Source organism: Salmo salar, chromosome ssa14, assembly GCF_905237065.1.
Source record: "Salmo salar chromosome ssa14, Ssal_v3.1, whole genome shotgun sequence".
Classification (NCBI taxonomy): Eukaryota; Metazoa; Chordata; class Actinopteri; order Salmoniformes; family Salmonidae; genus Salmo; species Salmo salar.
Window position 1 is genome coordinate 85,946,064 of NC_059455.1, and position 19,697 is coordinate 85,965,760.

At 48.6% G+C, this 19,697-nt stretch overlaps 1 pseudogene; it reads right to left on the reverse strand.

Moving 5' to 3' along the window:
- LOC106570510 (vegetative cell wall protein gp1-like) overlaps positions 1-19,634 on the reverse strand; it is a 50,217-nt pseudogene extending 30,583 nt beyond the window's left edge.
- Between the last annotated feature and the right edge of the window lie 63 nt (positions 19,635-19,697).

Sequence of the window (19,697 nt, forward strand, 5' to 3'; positions counted from 1 at the left end):
CCAGACCATCCCCTGGCATGGCACAGTGCTATATTAACACAGACCATCCCCTGGCATGAAACAGTGTTATATTAACACAGACCATCCCCTGGCATGGCACAGTGCTATATTAACCAGACCATCCCCTGGCATGGCACAGTGCTATATTAACACAGACCATCCCCTGGCATGACACAGTGTTATATTAACACAGACCATCCCCTGGCATGGCACAGTGCTATATTAACACAGACCATCCCCTGGCATGACACAGTGCTATATTAACACAGACCATCCCCTGGCATGACACAGTGTTATATTAACACAGACCATCCCCTGGCATGACACAGTGCTATATTAACCAGAACATCCCATGGCATGACACAGTGTTATATTAACCAGACCATCCCCTGGCATGGCACAGTGTTATATTAACCAGACCATCCCCTGGCATGGCACAGTGCTATATTAACCAGACCATCCCCTGGCATGGCACAGTGCTATATTAACCAGACCATCCCCTGGCATGGCACAGTGTTATATTAACCAGACCATCCCCTGGCATGGCACAGTGCTATATTAACCAGACCATCCCCTGGCATGGCACAGTGCTATATTAACCAGACCATCCCCTGGCATGGCACAGTGCTATATTACACAGTCCATCCCCTGGCATGGCACAGTGTTATATTAACCAGACCATCCCCTGGCATGGCACAGTGCTATATTAACCAGACCATCCCCTGGCATGGCACAGTGCTATATTAACACAGACCATCCCCTGGCATGGCACAGTGCTATATTAACCAGACCATCCCCTGGCATGGCACAGTGCTATATTAACCAGACCATCCCCTGGCATGGCACAGTGCTATATTAACCAGACCATCCCCTGGCATGGCACAGTGCTATATTAACACAGACCATCCCCTGGCATGACACAGTGCTATATTAACACAGACCATCCCCTGGCATGGTACAGTGCTATATTAACACAGACCATCCCCTGGCATGGCACAGTGCTATATTAACCAGACCATCCCCTGGCATGACACAGTGTTATATTAACCAGACCATCCCCTGGCATGGCACAGTGCTATATTAACCAGACCATCCCCTGGCATGGCACAGTGCTATAAGAGCACACTACCCCCATGTCAAGAGAGAAGGTAGTCACCCCCCCCCAGCACTGAACACACCCGGGTCCCACAACTGCACTGTTCCTCCATCGTTGAGAGGGATACATTCACAGAGCTGGAGAGAGACATGCTGGAGCTCAGAGAGCTAGTCCACACAATCCAGACAGAACAATCCAGACCAGCACAACAACACCCCCCAACAAGACCCAGAGGGCAGAAGGTGGAGATGGACAGCTGTCTGAGAGAGCTGGCTGCTCTACGGAGGTGAGAGAACTTAGAGGCACACATGGCACTGAAGGACGAGGTCAGAAAGCTGAGGTGTGACAGAGATCAGGATACCCCCGCAGGCAAGCCAGCAGAACAGCCCACCTCAGACCCAGACCACAACCTCAACACCACAATGGTGTCATGACGTTGGCCTCTTTTGGTACAGGGAGGACAGTTGACTTCCCCCCAATCCACCCCACCCTGTGTGTAAAGGGACGTAAAAACTCTAAAATTCCAGGAGAGTCTCTGGCCACATGGCCCATAGAGAGACACAGGAAATTCTTCCAACTCATAGAATTGGAGAGCCAAGCGACATTTTGTGTTCTGGAGAAGGTATGGAAGATTGGTGAAGAATCCAGCTACGAACTGATCCGCTTGGTACAATTTTGTGATACTCAGAAGAGACAATATAGCCATATTACCATAAAACTGTTTATATAATAGACTCAGCTTAAGACTTGCATCATATGGGTGTATGGAATGTATTAATAAGGATAAAGCTTTTGTAAGACATTGAGATGCTATTGTACTGATGTAATGTGATAGAATTGTATTTCTGTAACCAAATCTAACTCAGTCATAGGCACGCCCCCAGGGACCCATACAGGACCAGGCGTCATTTGACAAGCCTGTTCTATGGGCACTATAAAACACCCCCTGATTTACATTTCTTCAGACCAGGCCTACACTCTATGGCCAGAGGTTTGACCATCCAAGTACTCTACTGAAAGTGAACCATACCACGTGGTTAACTTTTAGACTATTGATACCGACAGAATAAGAACAAGTCTTTGATATTAATTATTAGTCTGCAGCTAAGTAAATTATATCATTGAACGCGAAGACCAACGAAACAACCATTCGATGACGACATTAATGAATGTCGCTCTGAAAGATCCATTCTAACCGAGAGAGAGAGAGAGAGAACGCGGACAAAACTCCCCAACAGAACAGAACTCTCGAACAAGGATCACGACGACACACTGAGCGTAAATATATATTGATTGCAATTGTTCCCGAATGAGTGAGCCTTCAATTGTCAATTGTTAATATTAATGAACTCTGTGCAACTTCTCAGCTGACCGTTTATGACCCATTGTTCAACAGGCCGACCTGCCTGTTTAGCCCACAAGGGCACATTCCTCTACCAATCCTTTGTGACGATAATTACTGTCTGTATGTTTTCTGTTAATTACTTAGTGTAGTAAATAAATGATTTTAAGACAATTGATGTATGGATGATTTTAGTAAAGACTGGGTTCGTGCAGATACAACAATTTACGACGTTTGGAATGAGACTGGACTCGAGGTAAAATACACCATTTAAACCAGAAGATAATCGGCCTATACTATAATAGAATATAATATTATAGTACAGGAAAGTTATATTAGGAAAATTATAGCTTTGTAATCTGAATATTCTCCTTGGTGCCCCGATCTCCTAGTTAATTACAATTAAACGATTAATCAGTTTAATCGCGTGATAATAATTACAGGGAGCTAATTGATAAACATATCTTCCGTTTAATGGTACCCCAAAGACACGACAATGGGATAAGCAACACAGTACCCACCAACCCCACAGACCCCACCCCCTCCTAACAGCCCTCCTGTCAACTCCCCCGATAGCCCTCCTGACAAGCCCCCCCCACACACACACACACACACACACACACACACACACACACACACACACACACACACACACACACACACACACAAAAGCCAGAGATTGTGCTCTGGCTTTTCATTCATACATACACTTTTTTACCAAACACAAAGTGGCTAAACTCTGGTGCCCAAACACTAGGCATGCCCTGGAGCTGTTGTCAGAGGACAGACTAGGGTCTCCCAGCAACATCATAATTCACACATTCACAAATGACCTGATGGCCAGGCAGGAAAGGGTGGCAACAGCACTCAAGGGAGTGACTGAAAAAGCTTCTTCCACGTTCCCCAACGCACAAGTGGTTATCTCCATACAGCGGGTGAATTCAAGCATTTCACGAGACTGTGCCTTAAAACCTAATGTCTACCTGGCCCACCACTCCACCCTGGACTTGAACAGCCTTTATGACCAGGTCCACCTCCACAAGGCAGCAATCCCAACTTTTGCCAGGACCCTGAAAGACGTCACCCTGAACCGTAGCCCCCCCATCAGACCAATGCCCCTTCTGCCCAGCTCATGCCCCCCACCCCTGCGGCAAGGACCTCAATATGACAGCAGGACATATGCCCAGGCTGTGAGCAGAGCAACAGGCCCAACCCCCACTATTACACCTGCCCAAGCCCCATCCTGTGACCTAAGAGGTATGTATCAGTTGCTCAACATGCTCTGCTCACACCTACTGTAATGGTCCGGGCCTAAACCACACAAAAACAACACTAGACACTATAGAACACAAAGTTTTAACTATCTCATCCTGGAATATACAAGGTCTGACGTAAGGACAGGAACCCAGACTTTGTCAAAGAAATTAGAAATACAGACATTGTCATCCTACAAGAAACATGGTATAAAGGAGATGGACCCACTGGTTACCCTCAAGGTTACAGAGAGCTGGTAGTCCCATCCACCAAACTACCAGTTGTGAAACAGGGAACTGACTCAAGTGGTATGCTAATTTGGTATAGAACAGACCTAACACACTCTATTAAAATAGTCAAAACAGGAACATTTTACATCTGGCAAGACATTAATGAGGAAATTATTTCTAGAGAGAAAAATGTCCTCCTGTGTGCTGCCTATATCCCCCAATAGAATCCCCATACTTTAACAATTACAGCTTCTCCATCCTAGAGGGGGAGATCAATCATTTCCAGGCCCTGGGACATGTACTGGTCTGTGGTGACCTAAATTCCAGAACTGGACAAGAAACCAACACCCTCAGCACACAGGGGGACAAACACCTACCTGGAGGTGACAGCATTCCCTCCCACATATGCCCCCCTAGGCACAACTACGACAACATAACCAACAAAAACAGGTCGCAACTCCTGCAGCTCTGTCGGATGCTGGATATGTACATAGGCAATGGTAGGCTTCAGAGGGGACTCCTATGGTAGGTACACCTATAGCTCATCTCTTGGCAGTAGTACTGTGGACTACGCTAGCCTCAACCCAGAGTCTCTTAGAGCGTTCACAGTCAGTCCACTGACACCCCTATCTGATCACAGCAAAATCACACTCTACTTGAACAGAGCTATATTCAATCATGAGGCATCAAAGCCAAAGGAACTGAATAATATTAAGAAATGCTATAGATGGAAGGAAAATAGTGTGGAAATCTACCAAAAAACAATTAGGCAACAACAAATTCAATCCCTTCTAGACAATTTACTGGACAAAAGATTTAACTGTAATAGCGAAGGTGTAAACTTGGCAATAGAAAACCTAAACAATATTTTTCACCTCCCTATCAAATCTAAACATTTCAAGCAGACATTGTAAGAAAAAGAATAACAATGACAAATGATTTGATGAAGAATGTAAAAATAAAGAAATTGAGAAACCTATCCAACCAAAAACATAGAGACCAGAAAATCTGAGCCTACACCTTCACAATGGTGAATCACTAAAACAATACAGAAATACACTACGGACAAAGAAGGAACAGCGAGTCAAAAATCAGCTCAATGTAATTGAAGAATCCATAGAATCTAACCACTTCTGGGAAAATTGGAAAACTCAAAACAAACAACAACACGAAGAGTTATCTATCCAAAATGGAGATGTATGGATAAACCACTTCTCCAATCTTTTTGGCTCTATAACAAAGAACAAACAGCAAAAGCATATACATGATCAAATACAAAATCTTAGAATCAAAATATTAAAGACTACCAGAACCCACTGGATTCTCCAATTACATTGAATGAACTACAGGACAAAATAAAACCCTCCAACCAAAAAGGGCCTGTGGGGTTGATGGTATCCTAAATTAAATGATCAAATATACAGACCACAAATTCCAATTGGCTATACTTAACCTGATGGGGCTAGGGGGCAGTATTTTCACGGCCGGATAAAAAACGTACCCGATTTAAACTGGTTACTACTCTTGCCCAGAAATGAGAAGATGCATATAATTAGTAGATTTGGATAGAAAACACTCTAAAGTTTCTAAAACTGTTTGAATGGTGTCTGTGAGTATAACAGAACTCATATGGCAGGCCAAAACCTGAGAAGATTCCATGCAGGAAGTGCCCTGTCTGACAATTTGTTGTCCTTCTGTTGCATCTCTATCGACATTACAGCATCTGTGCTGTTGCGTGACACTTTCTAAGGCTTCCATTGGCTCTCTAAAGCGTTCAGAAAGCAGAATGACGTGTCTCCTGTCTCTGGGCAAAGTACAGCAGCAGAGTTTGTAAGTGGCCTGCCTGGGGACAGTGAGACTGGAGATGCGCATTCACGAGACTTCCCCATTTTTTTCTTTCAGTCTATGAATGAATACAACGTTGTCCGGTTGGAATATTATCGCTATTTTACGAGAAAAATAGCATAAAAACGTATTTTAAACAGCATTTGACATGCTTCTAAGTACGGTAATGGAATATTTAGAATTTTTTTGTCACGAAATGCGCGCGCGCGTTACCCTTCGGATAGTGACCTGAACGCACAAACAAAATGGAGGTATTTGGATATAACTATGGATTATTTGGAACCAAAACAACATTTGTTGTTGAAGTAGAAGTCCTGGGAGTGAATTCTGACGAAGAACAGCAAAGGTAATCCAATTTTTCTAATAGTAATTCTGAGATTAGGTTGCCCCAAACTTGGTGGGTGTCAAATTAGCTAGCCTGTGATGGCCCGAGCTATGTACTCAGAATATTGCAAAATGTGCTTTCGCCGAAAAGCTATTTTTAAATCTGACATAGCGTTTGCATAAAGGAGTTCTGTATCTATAATTCTTAAAATAATTGTTATGTATTTTGTCAACGTTTATCATGAGTAATTTAGTAAATTCACCGGAAGTTTGCGGTGGGTATGCTAGTTCTGAACATCACATGCTAATGTAAAAAGCTGTTTTTTTATATAAATATGAATTTGATTGAACAAAACATGCATGTATTGTATAACATAATGTCCTAGGAGTGTCATCTGATGAAGATCATCAAAGGTTAGTGCTGCATTTAGCTGTGGTTTTGGTTTTTGTGACATATATGCTTGCTTTGAAAATGGCTGTGTGATTATTTTTGGCAGGGTACTCTCCTGACATAATCTAATGTTTTGCTTTCGCTGTAAAGCCTTTTTGAAATCGGACAATGTGGTTAGATTAACGAGAGTCTTGTCTTTAAAATGGTGTAAAATAGTCATATGTTTGAGAAATTTAAGTTATAGCATTTTTGAGGTATTTGTATTGTCACGTTACAGCAGAGATGCTGTATTTTTGATAGAGATGCCCTAGAAGGAGAACAAATTGTCAGACAGGGCACTTCCTGTATGGAATCTTCTCAGGTTTTGGCCTGCCATATGAGTTCTGTTATACTCACAGACACCATTCAAACCGTTTTAGAAACTTTAGAGTGTTTTCTATCCAAATCTACTAATTATATGCATATTCTAGTTTCTGGGCAGGAGTAGTAACCAGATTAAATCGGGTACGTTTTTTATCCGGCCGTGAAAATACTGCCCCCTATCCCAAACAGGTTAACAGGAGACTTGTACATTTCCTCAAAGAAGACAATGTACTGAGGAAATGTCAAATTGGCTTTTTACCAAATTACTCTACAACAGACCACGTATTCACCCTGCATACCCTAATTGACAAAGAAACAAAAAAACAAAACAAAGGCAAAGTCTTCTCTTGCGTTGTTGATTTTAAAAAAGCCTTCAACTCAATTTGGCATGAGGGCCTGCTATACAAATTGATGGAAAGTGGTGTTGTGTCACGTGTGCTCCCTCTCCGGCCTCTAGGTCACCAGGCTGCTCGTTAGGGCGCACACCTGTCACCAGCGTTACACGCATAACGACACTCACCTGTTCTCCATCATCTCCTTGATTACCTGCCCTTTATATGTCACTCCCTTTGGTTTCTTCCCCAGTCGTCATTGTTGCTGTTTCATGACGGTGCGCTGTTTGTGTTTCTTGTTTTGTTCATTTATTTATTAAATGTATTCACTCCCTGAACTTGCTTCCCGACTCTCAGCGTACATCGTTACATGATTGGGGAAATACAACATTATAAAATCCATGTACACAAACAAGCGTGTGGTTAACCTGTTTGGGCTAGGGGGGCAGTATTGAGAATTTTGGAAAAAATATGTGCCCATTTTTAACTGCCTCCTACACCAACTCAGAAGCTAGAATATGCATATTATTGTTCAGGTTTGGATAGAAAACACCCTAAAGTTTCTAAAACTGTTTGAATGGTGTCTGTGAGTATAACGGAACTCCTATGGCAGGCAAAAACCTGACAAGGTTTCATGCAGGAAGTGGCCTGTCTGACAAGGAGTCGTGCGTCTTGCATCTGTTTATTGAAGAGTAAGGATCTTAGCTGTAACGTGACAATTCCCAGGGCTCCAATAGGCTCTCAGAACCCGGGAAAAACCTGAACGATGACGAGGCAGCCTCTGGCTGAAACAGATTATCGCCTTATCCAAGTGGCCGATCAGAGGACCATTGAATGAGGCGCGTGCACGATTCGCCCCCGTGGAGAAATTTCATTCGGCTGTTTAGCTTATTGCAGATTCCCGGTCGGAATATTATCGCTTTTCTACGAGATAAATGGCATAAAAATTGGTTTAAAACAGCGGTTGACATGCTTCGAAGTACGGTAATGGAATATTTAGACATTTTTTGTCACATCATGCGCCATGCGCGCGACCGTTATTTACCATTCGTATAGTGTCTAGAACGCACGAACAAAACAGAGGATATTTGGATATAACGATGGATTATTTGGGACCAAACCTACATTTGTTATTGAAGTAGAAGTCCTGGGAGTGCGTTCTGACGAAGAACAGGAAAGGTAAGAACATTTTTCTTATAGGAAATAGGATTTTGGTGAAGGCTAATCTTGCCGGATGTCTAAATAGCTAGCCGTGATGGCTGGGCTATGTACTTAGAATATTGCAAAATGTGCTTCATCCGAAAAGCTATTTTAAAATCGGACATATCGAGTGCATAGAGGAGTAATGTATCTATAATTCTTAAAATAATTGTTATGCTTTTTGTGAACGTCTATCGTGAGTAATTTAGCAAACTGTTAGTAAATTCCCCGGAAGTTTGCGGGGGTATGCTTTTTCTGAACGTCACATGCTAATGTAAAAAGCTGTTTTTTATATAAATATGAACTTGATTGAACAGACATGCATGTATTGTATAACATAATGTCCTAGGTGTGTCATCTGATGAAGATCATAAAAGGTTAGTGCTGCATTTAGCTGTGGTTTGGGTTTTTGTGACATTATATGCTAGCTTGAAAAATGGGTGTCTGATTATTTCTGGCTGGGCACTCTCCTGACATAATCTAATGTTTTGCTTTCGTTGTAAAGCCTTTTTGGAATCGGACAGTGTGGTTAGATTAAGGAGAGTCTTGTCTTTAAATAGCTGTAAAATAGTCATATGTTTGAGAAATTGAAGTAATAGTATTTCAAACGATTCAAAAATCGCGCCACTGAATTCAGGTGGCTGTTACGTAGGTGGGACGAATTCGTCCCGCCTTGCCCATAGAGGTTAAAATTGGCCAGAAACACACATTTCTTTCCACAGGGTGAGACAGGGATGCAGCTTTAGCCCCACCCTCTTCAACATATACACTGCTCAAAAAAATAAAGGGAACACTTAAACAACACAATGTAACTCCAAGTCAATCACACTTCTGTGAAATCAAACTGTTCACTTAGGAAGCAACACTGATTGACAATAAATTTCACATGCTGTTGTGCAAATGGAATAGACAACAGTTGGAAATTATAGGCAATAAGCAAGACACCCCCAATAAAGGAGTGGTTCTGCAGGTGGGGACCACAGACCACTTCTCAGTTCCTATGCTTCCTGGCTGATGTTTTGGTCACTTTTGAAAGCTGGCGGTGCTTTCACTCTAGTGGTAGCATGAGACGGAGTCTACAACCCACACAATTGGCTCAGGTAGTGCAGCTCATCCAGGATGACACATCAATGCGAGCTGTGGCAAGAAGGTTTGCTGTGTCTGTCAGTGTAGTGTCCAGAGCATGGAGGCGCTACCAGGAGACAGGCCAGTACATCAGGAGACATGGAAGAGGCCGTAGGAGGGCAACAACCCAGCAGCAGGACCGCTACCTCCGCCTTTGTGCAAGGAGGAGCAGGAGGAGCACTGCCAGAGCCCTGCAAAATGACCTCCAGCAGGCCACAAATGTGCATGTCTGCTCAAACGGTCAGAAACAGACTCCATGAGGGTGGTATGAGGGCCCAACATCCACAGGTGGGGGTTGTGCTTACAGCCCAACACCGTGCAGGACGTTTGGCATTTGCCAGAGAACACCAAGATTGGCAAATTTGCCACTGGCGCCCTGTGCTCTTCACAGATGAAAGCAGGTTCACACTGAGCACGTGACAGACGTGACAGAGTCTGGAGACGCCGTGGAGAACGTTCTGCTGCCTGCAACATCCTCCAGCATGACCGGTTTGGCGGTGGGTCAGTCATGGTGTGGGGTGGCATTTCTTTGGGGGGCCGGACAGCCCTCCATGTGCTCGCCAGAGGTAACCTGACTGCCATTAGGTACCGAGATGAGATCCTCAGACCCCTTGTGAGACCATATGCTGGTGCGGTTGGCCCTGGGTTCCTCCTAATGCAAGACAATGCTAGACCTCATGTGGCTGGAGTGTGTCAGCAGTTCCTGCAAGAGGAAGGCATTGATGCTATGGACTGGCCTGCCTGTTCCCCAGACCTGAATCCAATTGAGCACATCTGGGACATCATGTCTCGCTCCATCCACCAACGCCACGTTTCACCACAGACTGTCCAGGAGTTGGCGGATGCTTTAGTCCAGGTCTGGGAGGAGATCCCTCAGGAGACCATCCGCCACCTCATCAGGAGCATGCCCAGGCGTTGTAGGGAGGTCATACAGGCACGTGGAGGCCACACACACTACTGAGCCTCATTTTGACTTGTTTTAAGTACATTACTTCAAAGTTGGATCAGCCTGTAGTGTGGTTTTCCACTTTAATTTTGAGTGTGACTCCAAATCCAGACCTCCATGGGTTGATAAATTGGATTTCCATTGATAATTTTTGTGTGATTTTGTTGTCAGCACATTCAACTATGTAAAGAAAAAAGTATTTAATAAGATTATTTATTTCATTCAGATCTAGGATGTGTTGTTTAAGTGTTCCCTTTATTTTTTTGAGCAGTGTATATCAACGAATTGATGAGGGCACTAGAATAGTCTGCAGCTCCCAGCCTCACCCTATTAGAATTTGAAGTAAAATGTCTACTGCTTGCTGATGATCTGGTGCTTCTGTCCCCAACCAAGGAGTGCCTACAGCAGCACCTAGATCTTCTGCACACATTCTGTCAGACCTGGGCCCTGACAGTAAATCTAAGTAAGACAAAAATAGTGGTATTCCAAAAAAGGTCCAGTTGCCAGGATCACGAATACAAATTCCATTTAGACACCGTTACCCTAGATCACAAACTTTACATAGCTTGTGTCACGACTTCCGCCGAAGTCGGCCCCTCTCCTTGTTCGGGCGGCGTTCGGCGATCGACGTCACCGGCTTACTAGTTACCACCGATCTATGTTTCCTGTTTTGTAATTGTTGGAGGTGTTTCTCCCAACCATGTTTTATTGCTGTGGGAGAAGTTGGATTATGGTTTTGAGTAAACACGTTTTGTTTGCACTCATCCCTATGTCCTGCGCCTGACTCCGATACTTCTCCTACGAAAATCATTACAGAATCACGGACCATATAATGGAGTCAGCAGGAGGAGCCAGCACTCCTTTTTCCCTAAAGGAGCGCATCCAGCAGCATGCGATATTGTTACAGAGTCTCGGGACAGTGTTGAGAGAGGAGGATTTCCCTTCGACCCAGCCATTCCATCGCCACCAGAACCACATCATACACCCATGCCCACCCATCCGTCGTCAGTATCCAGTGGGATTCGGCTCTCGCTCCCGGGAGCGTATGACGGAACAGCTGCTGGGTGCCAGGGGTTTCTACTCCAGCTGGAGCTCTACCTGGCGGCTGTCCAGCCGGCACCTTCGGGACACGAGAGAGTGAGCGCTCTTATCTCCTGTCTGACTGGTAAAGCCCTGGAGTGGGCCAACGCCATCTGGGAAGGGGAAGGCCCTACTCTGGATAACTACAAGGACTTCTCCAGCCACTTTCGGGCAGTATTTGATCATACACCGGAGGGGAGAGCGGCGGGGGAGCGCTTGTTGCATTTAAGACAGGGGATGAGGAGCGCTCAGGAGTTTGCGCTGGACTTTAGAACTCTGGCGGCGGGTGCGGTATGGAATGAGCGGGCCCTGATCGACCACTACAGGTGTAGTTTGCGAGAGGACGTTCGTCGGGAGCTAACCTGGAGGGACACCACCATCCACCTGGACCAGCTGGTGGACTTATCGATCCGGCTGGATAACCTGTTGGCCTCCCGATGAGGCGGACGTCCGGATCGGGGTTCGTTGGTTCCATCCCCCAGCCCCTTAGACCCAACACCTATGGAGTTGGGAGGGGCTGGTAAGAGGGAGACCGGAGGGGGAACCATTCCATGCACTAGCTGTGGCCGCAGAGGACACACTGCTGGTCGGTGCTGTGGAGGTTCTCCAGGAAGTCGAGGTGGTAGGCGGAACACTGGTGATTCATCTCAGGTGAGTAGGCACACGACTCACCCAGACCCCCCTGTTGCTCACATGTAGTTATCCATAGGATTTCCGGGGTTTTCCCCGCATTACCAGCATAAGGCGCTAGTAGATTCAGGCGCAACTGGGAACTTTATTGATCGGTATTTGGCTCATAGATTAGGGATTCCTATTGTTCCCATTGATGTTCCCTTCCCTGTACATGCCCTAGATAGTCGTCCTTTGGGGTCGGGCTGATTAGGGAGGTCACAGCTCCCATTGCTATGGTAACGCAGGGGTGTCATGAGGAGAGCATTAGTCTCTTTCTGATTGACTCCTGCGTTTCCCGTTGTTTTGGGTCTTCCCTGGTTGGCTTCTCATGATCCTATTATTTCGTGGCAACAGAGGGTTCTCAAGGGATGGTCCTGTCAGTGTTCAGAGAGGTGTTTAGGTGTTTCCTTAGGTGCCACTACGGTGGAAAGTCCAAACCAGGTTTCCACCATGCACATTCCCCCCGAATATGCCGATTTGGCAATCGCCTTCTGTAAAAAGAAGGGGGATTGTGCGATAAATCTCCGAGAGGGCGCTGCACTACCCAGGAGTCACGTGTATCCTCTGTCACAGGAGGAGACGGAGGCTATGGAGACATATGTCACCGAATCTTTGGAACAAGGATACATTCTGCCCTCCATTTCACCTGTCTCCTCGCGTTTCTTTTTTGTGAAGAAGAAGGATGGAGGTTTACACCCGTGCATCGACTATCGAGGTTTGAACCAGATTACGGTAAAATACAGTTACCCGCTGCCTCTTATCGCTAGTATGACAGAGTCATTGCACGGGGCGCGCTTCTTCACAAAATTGGACCTCAACTTGGTGCGTATCAAGGGAGGGGATGAGTGGAAGACGGCATTTAGCACCACTTCTGGGCACTATGAGTACCTCGTCATGCCGTATGGGTTAATGAATGCTCCATCCGTCTTCCAATCATTTGTGGATGAGATCTTCAGGGACCTGCACGGGCAGGGTGTAGTGGTGTATATAGATGACATTCTAATATACTCCACTACCCGCGCTGAGCATGTGTTCCTTGTACGCATGGTGCTTGGTCGACTGTTGGAGCGGTTTTTAGGGTTTGCCAACTACTACCGGAGGTTTATTCGGGGTTTTGGCCAGGTGGCGGCTCCCATTACCTCCTTACTGAAGGGGGGACCGGTGCGACTGCGGTGGTCGGCTGAGGCGGACAGAGCTTTTGGTAACCTGAAGGCTCTGTTTACCACGGCTCCAGTGCTGGCGCATCCTGATCCCTCCTTAGCGTTCATAGTTGAGGTGGACGCATCCGAGGCTGGAATAGGGGCTATGCTATCTCAGCGCTCGGGTAAGCCACCAAAACTCCGCCCCTGTGCTTTCTTTTCGAAGAAGCTCAGCCCGGCGGAGCGAAACTATGATGTGGGGGATAGGGAGTTGTTGGCTGTTGTCGGGGCTCTGAAAGCGTGGAGACATTGGCTCGAGGGGGCTAGACACCCTTTCCTCATTTGGACTGACCACCGAAATCTGGAGTACATTCAGGTAGCGAGGAGACTGAACCCTCGCCAGGCTAGGTGGGCTATGTTTTTCACACGCTTTGCTTTCACCCTTTCCTACAAACCAGGTTCCCAGAGCGTGAATGCAGACGCACTGTCCCGGCTGTATGTTACAGAGGAGCGGTCCACGGAGCCCACTCCCATAATTCCAGCTTCTTGCCTAGTGGCACCGGTGGTATGGTAGGTAGACGCGGACATCGAACGGGCGTCACGTGCAGAACCCACTCCCCCCCAGTGTCCCGTTGGGCGCGTGTACGTTCCATTTGATGTTCGCGATCGTTTGATCTGTTGGGCCCACACATCACCCTCCTCTGGTCATCCTGGTATTGGTCGGACGGTGCGCTGCCTTGCGGGGAAGTACTGGTGGCCCACGTTAGCTAAGGACGTGAGGGTTTATGTCTCCTCCTGTTCGGTATGCGCACAGTGCAAGGCACCTAGACATCTGCCCAGAGGGAAATTACAACCCCTTCTCGTTCCGCAACGACCGTGGTCACACCTATCTGTGGATTTCGTGACGGATCTTCCCCCGTCACGGGGTAACACCATGATCCTGGTCGTTGTGGATCGGTTTTCTAAGTCCTGCCGTCTCCTTCCTTTGCCCGGTCTCCCTACGGCTCTACAAACTGCGGAGGCTCTGTTCACCCATGTATTCCGACACTACGGGGTGCCTGAGGACATAGTGTCTGATCGGGGTCCCCAATTTACGTCTAGAGTCTGGAGGGCGTTTATGGAACTCCTGGGGGTCTCGGTCAGCCTTACCTCGGGTTTCCACCCCGAAAGTAACGGCCAGGTGGAAAGAGTAAACCAAGAGGTGGGTAGGTTTCTGCGGTCCTATTGCCAGGACCGGCCGGGAGAGTGGGCGTCGTTTATCCCCTGGGCGGAGATGTCCCAAAACTCCCTACGCCACTCTTCCACTAATCTTACCCCTTTTCAGTGTGTGCTAGGTTATCAGCCGGTCCTGGCTCCATGGCATCAGAGCCAGATCGAGGCTCCTGCGGTGGATGAATGGTTTCAGCACTCGGAGGAGACATGGAACGCTGCCCATGTACGACTACAACGAGCCATCAGGCGGCAAAAGGCGAGTGCCGACAGCCACCGCAGTGAGGCCCCGGTTTATGCACCGGGATCTCGGGTCTGGCTCTCGACCCGAAACCTGCCCCTTCACCTGCCCTGCCGGAAGCTGGGTCCGCGGTTTGTGGGGCCTTTCAAAGTCCTGAGGAGATTGAACGAGGTTTGTTATAGGTTACAACTCCCCCTGATTATCATATTAACCCCTCGTTCCATGTGTCTCTCCTCAGGCCGGTGGTGGCAGGTCCGCTCCAGCAGTCTGAGGTGCGGGAGGTTCCTCCGCCCCCTCTGGACAGTGTGGGGGCCTCGGCGTATACAGTACGAGCCATTATGGACTCCAGACGTCGGGCGAGGGGCCTTCAGTACCTCTTGGAGTGGGAGGGGTATGGTCCGGAGGAGCGAAGCAGGGTACCGGCAGAGGACATCCTGGACCCATCGTTAATCCAGGAGTTTCACCGCTTCCGTCCGGATCGCCCTGCTCCCCGTCCTCCGGGTCGTCCCCGAGGCCGGTGTCGGCGTGCTGCTGGAGCCGCACGTCAAGGGGGGGGGTACTGTCACGACTTCCTCCGAAGTCGGCCCCTCTCCTTGTTCGGGCGGCGTTTGGCAATCGACGTCACCGGCTTACTAGTTACCACCGATCTATGTTTCCTGTTTTGTAATTGTTGGAGGTGTTTCTCCCAACCATGTTTTATTGCTGTGGGAGAAGTTGGATTATTGTTTTGAGTAAACACGTTTTGTTTGCACTCATCCCTGTGTCCTGCGCCTGACTCCGATACTTCTCCTACGAAAATCATTACAGCTCGGCCTAAACATTAGCGCCACAGGTAACATCCACATAGCTGTGAACGATCTGAGAGACAAGGCAAGAAGGGCCTTCTATGCCATCAAAAGGAACATAAAACTCGACATACCAATTAGAATCTGGCTAAAAATACTTGAATCAGTGGTAGAACCCATTGCCCTTTATGGTTGTGAGGTCTGGGGTCCGCTCACCAACCAAGAATTCACAAAATGGGACAAACACCAAATTGAGACTCTGCATGCAGAATTCTGCAAAAATATCCTCTGTGTACAACGTATAACACCAAATAATGCATAGAGAGCAGAATTAGGCCAATACCCGCTAATTATCAAAATCCAGAAAAGAGCCAAATCAATTCTACAACCACATAAAACGAAGCAATTCCCAAACCTTCCATAACAAAGTCATCACCTACAGAGAGATGAACCTGGAGAAGAGTCCCCTAAGCAAGCTGGTCCTGGGGCTCTGTTCACAAACACAAATAGACCCCACAGAGCCCCAGGACAGCAACACAATTAGACCCAACCAAATCATGAGAAACCAAAAGGAGAATTACTTGACACATTGGAAAGAATTAATACAGACTCAGTGAGCATAGCCTTGTTAATGAGAAAGGCCGCTGAAGGCAGACCTGACTCTCGAGAAGAAAGGCTATGTGCACACTGCCCACAAAATGAGGTGGAAACTGAGCTGCACTTCCTAACCTCCTGCCAAATGGATGACCATATTAGAGACACATATTCCCCTCAGATTACACAGACCCACAAATTCGAAAACAAATCAAATGATCAACTCCCATATCTATTGGGTGAAATACCACAGTGTGCAATCACAGCAGAAAGATTTGTCACCTGTTGCCACAAGAAAAGGGCAACCAGTGAAGAACAAACACCATTGTAAATACAACCTATATTCATGTTTATTATTTTCCCTTTTGTACTTTAACTATTTGCACATCATTACAACACTGTATATAGACATAATGACATTTGAAATGTCTTTATTATTTTGGAACTTTTGTGAGTGTAATGTTTACTGTTCATATTTATTGAGCATTTCACTTTTGTTTATTATTTATTTCACTTGCTTTGGCAATGCAAACATATGCTTCCCATGCCAGTAAAGCTCCTTAAATTGAAGAGAGGAAAAATATAGAGAAGTGTAGATGGTCTTTCTGTCAGATGCCGTCATACAGCTGGAGGTCAGATACAGTAGCAGTCATTATCACGGCTGTGATAAGGAACGGACCAAGATGCAGCGTTTTTGTAGTTCCACATAATTTATTTAATGTGAAACTAAAATGCACTTAACAAAACACTGAAGGGAAAAACAAACCGTGACGCAGGAGGAACATACACACTCACAAAATATAATCACCCACAAGGACAGGTGGACAAACATCAACTTAAATATGGCCTCCAATTAGAGACAACGACAACCAGCTGCCCCTAATTGGAGGTCATGCCAAACAACGACCAACATAGAAATACAAAAACTAGAACTGAACATAGACATACAAAAAAACAGATAAACACCCCCTGTCACACCCTGACCACTCTACCATAGAAAATAACAACTTACTATGGTCAGGACGTGACAATACCCCCCCCCCCAAAGGTGCGGACTCCGACTGCACCTACCAAACAACAACCCCCACAACCCCCCCAAAAATAAAATAATAAAACACAAAACACAAAGGGAGGGTAGGGTGGGTGAATAATGTCTTATGGCGGCGGCTCTGGTTCCGGGCGTAGTACCCCCACCGCCCGCTGATTCCCCCGCTTCTGTATGTCCGGAGGAACCAGACCATGGATCATCGCCGGAGGCTTCGGACCACCAACCGCCACTGAAGACTCTGGGCTAAAAGCCGCCGCTGAAGACTCTGGGCTGCAGACCACCGCTGAAGGCTCTGGGCTGCAGACCACCGCTGAAAGCTCTGGGCTGCAGACCACCGCTGAAGGCTCTGGGTTGCAGACCACCGCTGAAGGCTCTGGGCTGCAGACCACCGCTGAAGGCTCTGGGCTGCAGACCACCGCTGAAGGCTCTGGGCTGCAGACCACCGCTGAAGGCTCTGGGCTGCAGACCACCGCTGAAGGCTCTGGGCTGCAGACCACCGCTGAAGGCTCTGGGCTGCAGACCACCGCTGAAGGCTCTGGGTTGCAGACCACCGCTGAAGGCTCTGGGCTGCAGACCACCGCTGAAGGCTCTGGGCTGAAGACCACCGCTGAAGGCTCTGGGCTGCAGACCACCGCTGAAGGTTCTGGGTTGCTGAGGAGCGTCACTGGAGGCTCTGGGCTGAGCAGCATCGCTGGAGGCTCCGGGCTGAGCAGCGTCGCTGGAGGCTGCGGGCTGAGGAGCATCGCTGGAGGCTCCGGGCTAAGGAGCGTCGCTGGAGGCTGCAGACTGGAGAGCGTCACTGGAGGCTCCGGGCTGAGGAGCGTCACTGGAGGCTCCGGGCTGAGGAGCGTCTCTGGAGGCTCCGGGCTGAGGAGCGTCTCTGGAGGCTCCGGGCTGAGCAGCGTCGCTGGACGCTCCGGGCTGAGCAGCATCGCTGGAGGCTCCGGGCTGAGGAGCGTCGCTCGACGCTGCGGGCTGAGGAGCATCGCTGGAGGCTCCGGGCTAAGGAGCGTCGCTGGAGGCTGCAGACTGGAGAGCGTCGCTGGAGGCTCCGGGCTGAGGAGCGTCGCTGGAGGCTCCGGGCTGAGCAGGCGCACTGGAGGCCTGATGTGTGGGACTGGCATAGGAGGCATCAGACTAGTAACATGCACCTCAGGGCTAGTGCGGGGAGCAGGCACAGGACGCCCCGGACTGGGCAGGCGCACTGGAGGCCTGATGCGTGGGACTGTCATAGGAGGCGCCAGACTAGTAACACGCACCTCAGGGCTAGTGCGGGGAGCAGGGACAGGACGTACTGGGCTGGGCAGGCGCACTGGAGGCCTGATGCGTGGGGCTGGCTTTGGAGGCGCCAGACTAGTAACACACACCTCAGGGCTAGTGCGGGGAGCAGGAACAAGACGTACTAGGCTGGGCAGGTGCACTGGAGGCCTGATGCGTGGGGCTGGCTTTGGAGGCGCCAGACTAGTAACACGCACCTCAGGGCTAGTGCGGGGAGCAGGGACAGGACGTACTGGGCTGGGCAGGCGCACTGGAGGCCTGATGCGTGGGGCTGGCTTTGGAGGCGCCAGACTAGTAACACACACCTCAGGGCTAGTGCGGGGAGCAGGGACAGGACGTACTGGGCTGGGCAGGCGCACTGGAAGCCTGATGCGTGGGGCTGGCTTTGGAGGCGCCAGACTAGTAAAACGCACCTCAGGGCTAGTGCGGGGAGCAGGGACAGGACGTACTGGGCTGGGCAGGCGCACTGGAGGCCTGATGCGTGGGGCTGGCTTTGGAGGCGCCAGACTAGTAACACACACCTCAGGGCTAGTGCGGGGAGCAGGAACAGGACGTACTGGGCTATGAGGGCGCACTGGAGGAAGAGTGCGCAGAACAGGCACAGGGTACACTGGGTCTTGGAGACGCACTGGAGGTCTGGAGCGCACGGCCTGCACAACCCATCCTGGCTGGATGGTCACTGTAGCCCGGCAACACTGCGGAGCCCATATCGACCGCACCGGACTGTGCGTGCGGATGGGCGAGATAGTGCGCACTACCCCGTAATGCATTTCTCGCCCCTCTGTCTGCCCGCTTCGCAGTGCCCTTTCCGCCAGCACCATTCTCCGGAATCTCGCGTCAAGCTCCTCGCTTGACTCCTTGACTGGCTCCGGTTTGCTCCATGGCTCTCTCCTGTACGCCCGGGAAGTTAGGTCAGGGCTGCCCCCTGACTTAGCCAAACTCCCCATATGCCCCCCCAAAATTTATTTGGGGGGGCTGCCTCTCGTCCTTGCCTCTTGGTGGATATCGCGCTTCATAGTATCGCCGCTCTGCCTTCGCTGCCTCAAGTTCCTCCTTCGGGCGTTGGTACTCCCCAGCCTGCCTCCAGGGTCCCTTGCCATCCAGCATTTCCTCCCATGTCCATGACTCCTGCTGCTCCATGCCACGCTGCTTGGTCCTTGGTTGGTGGGTGATTCTATCATGGCTGTGATAAGGAACGGACCA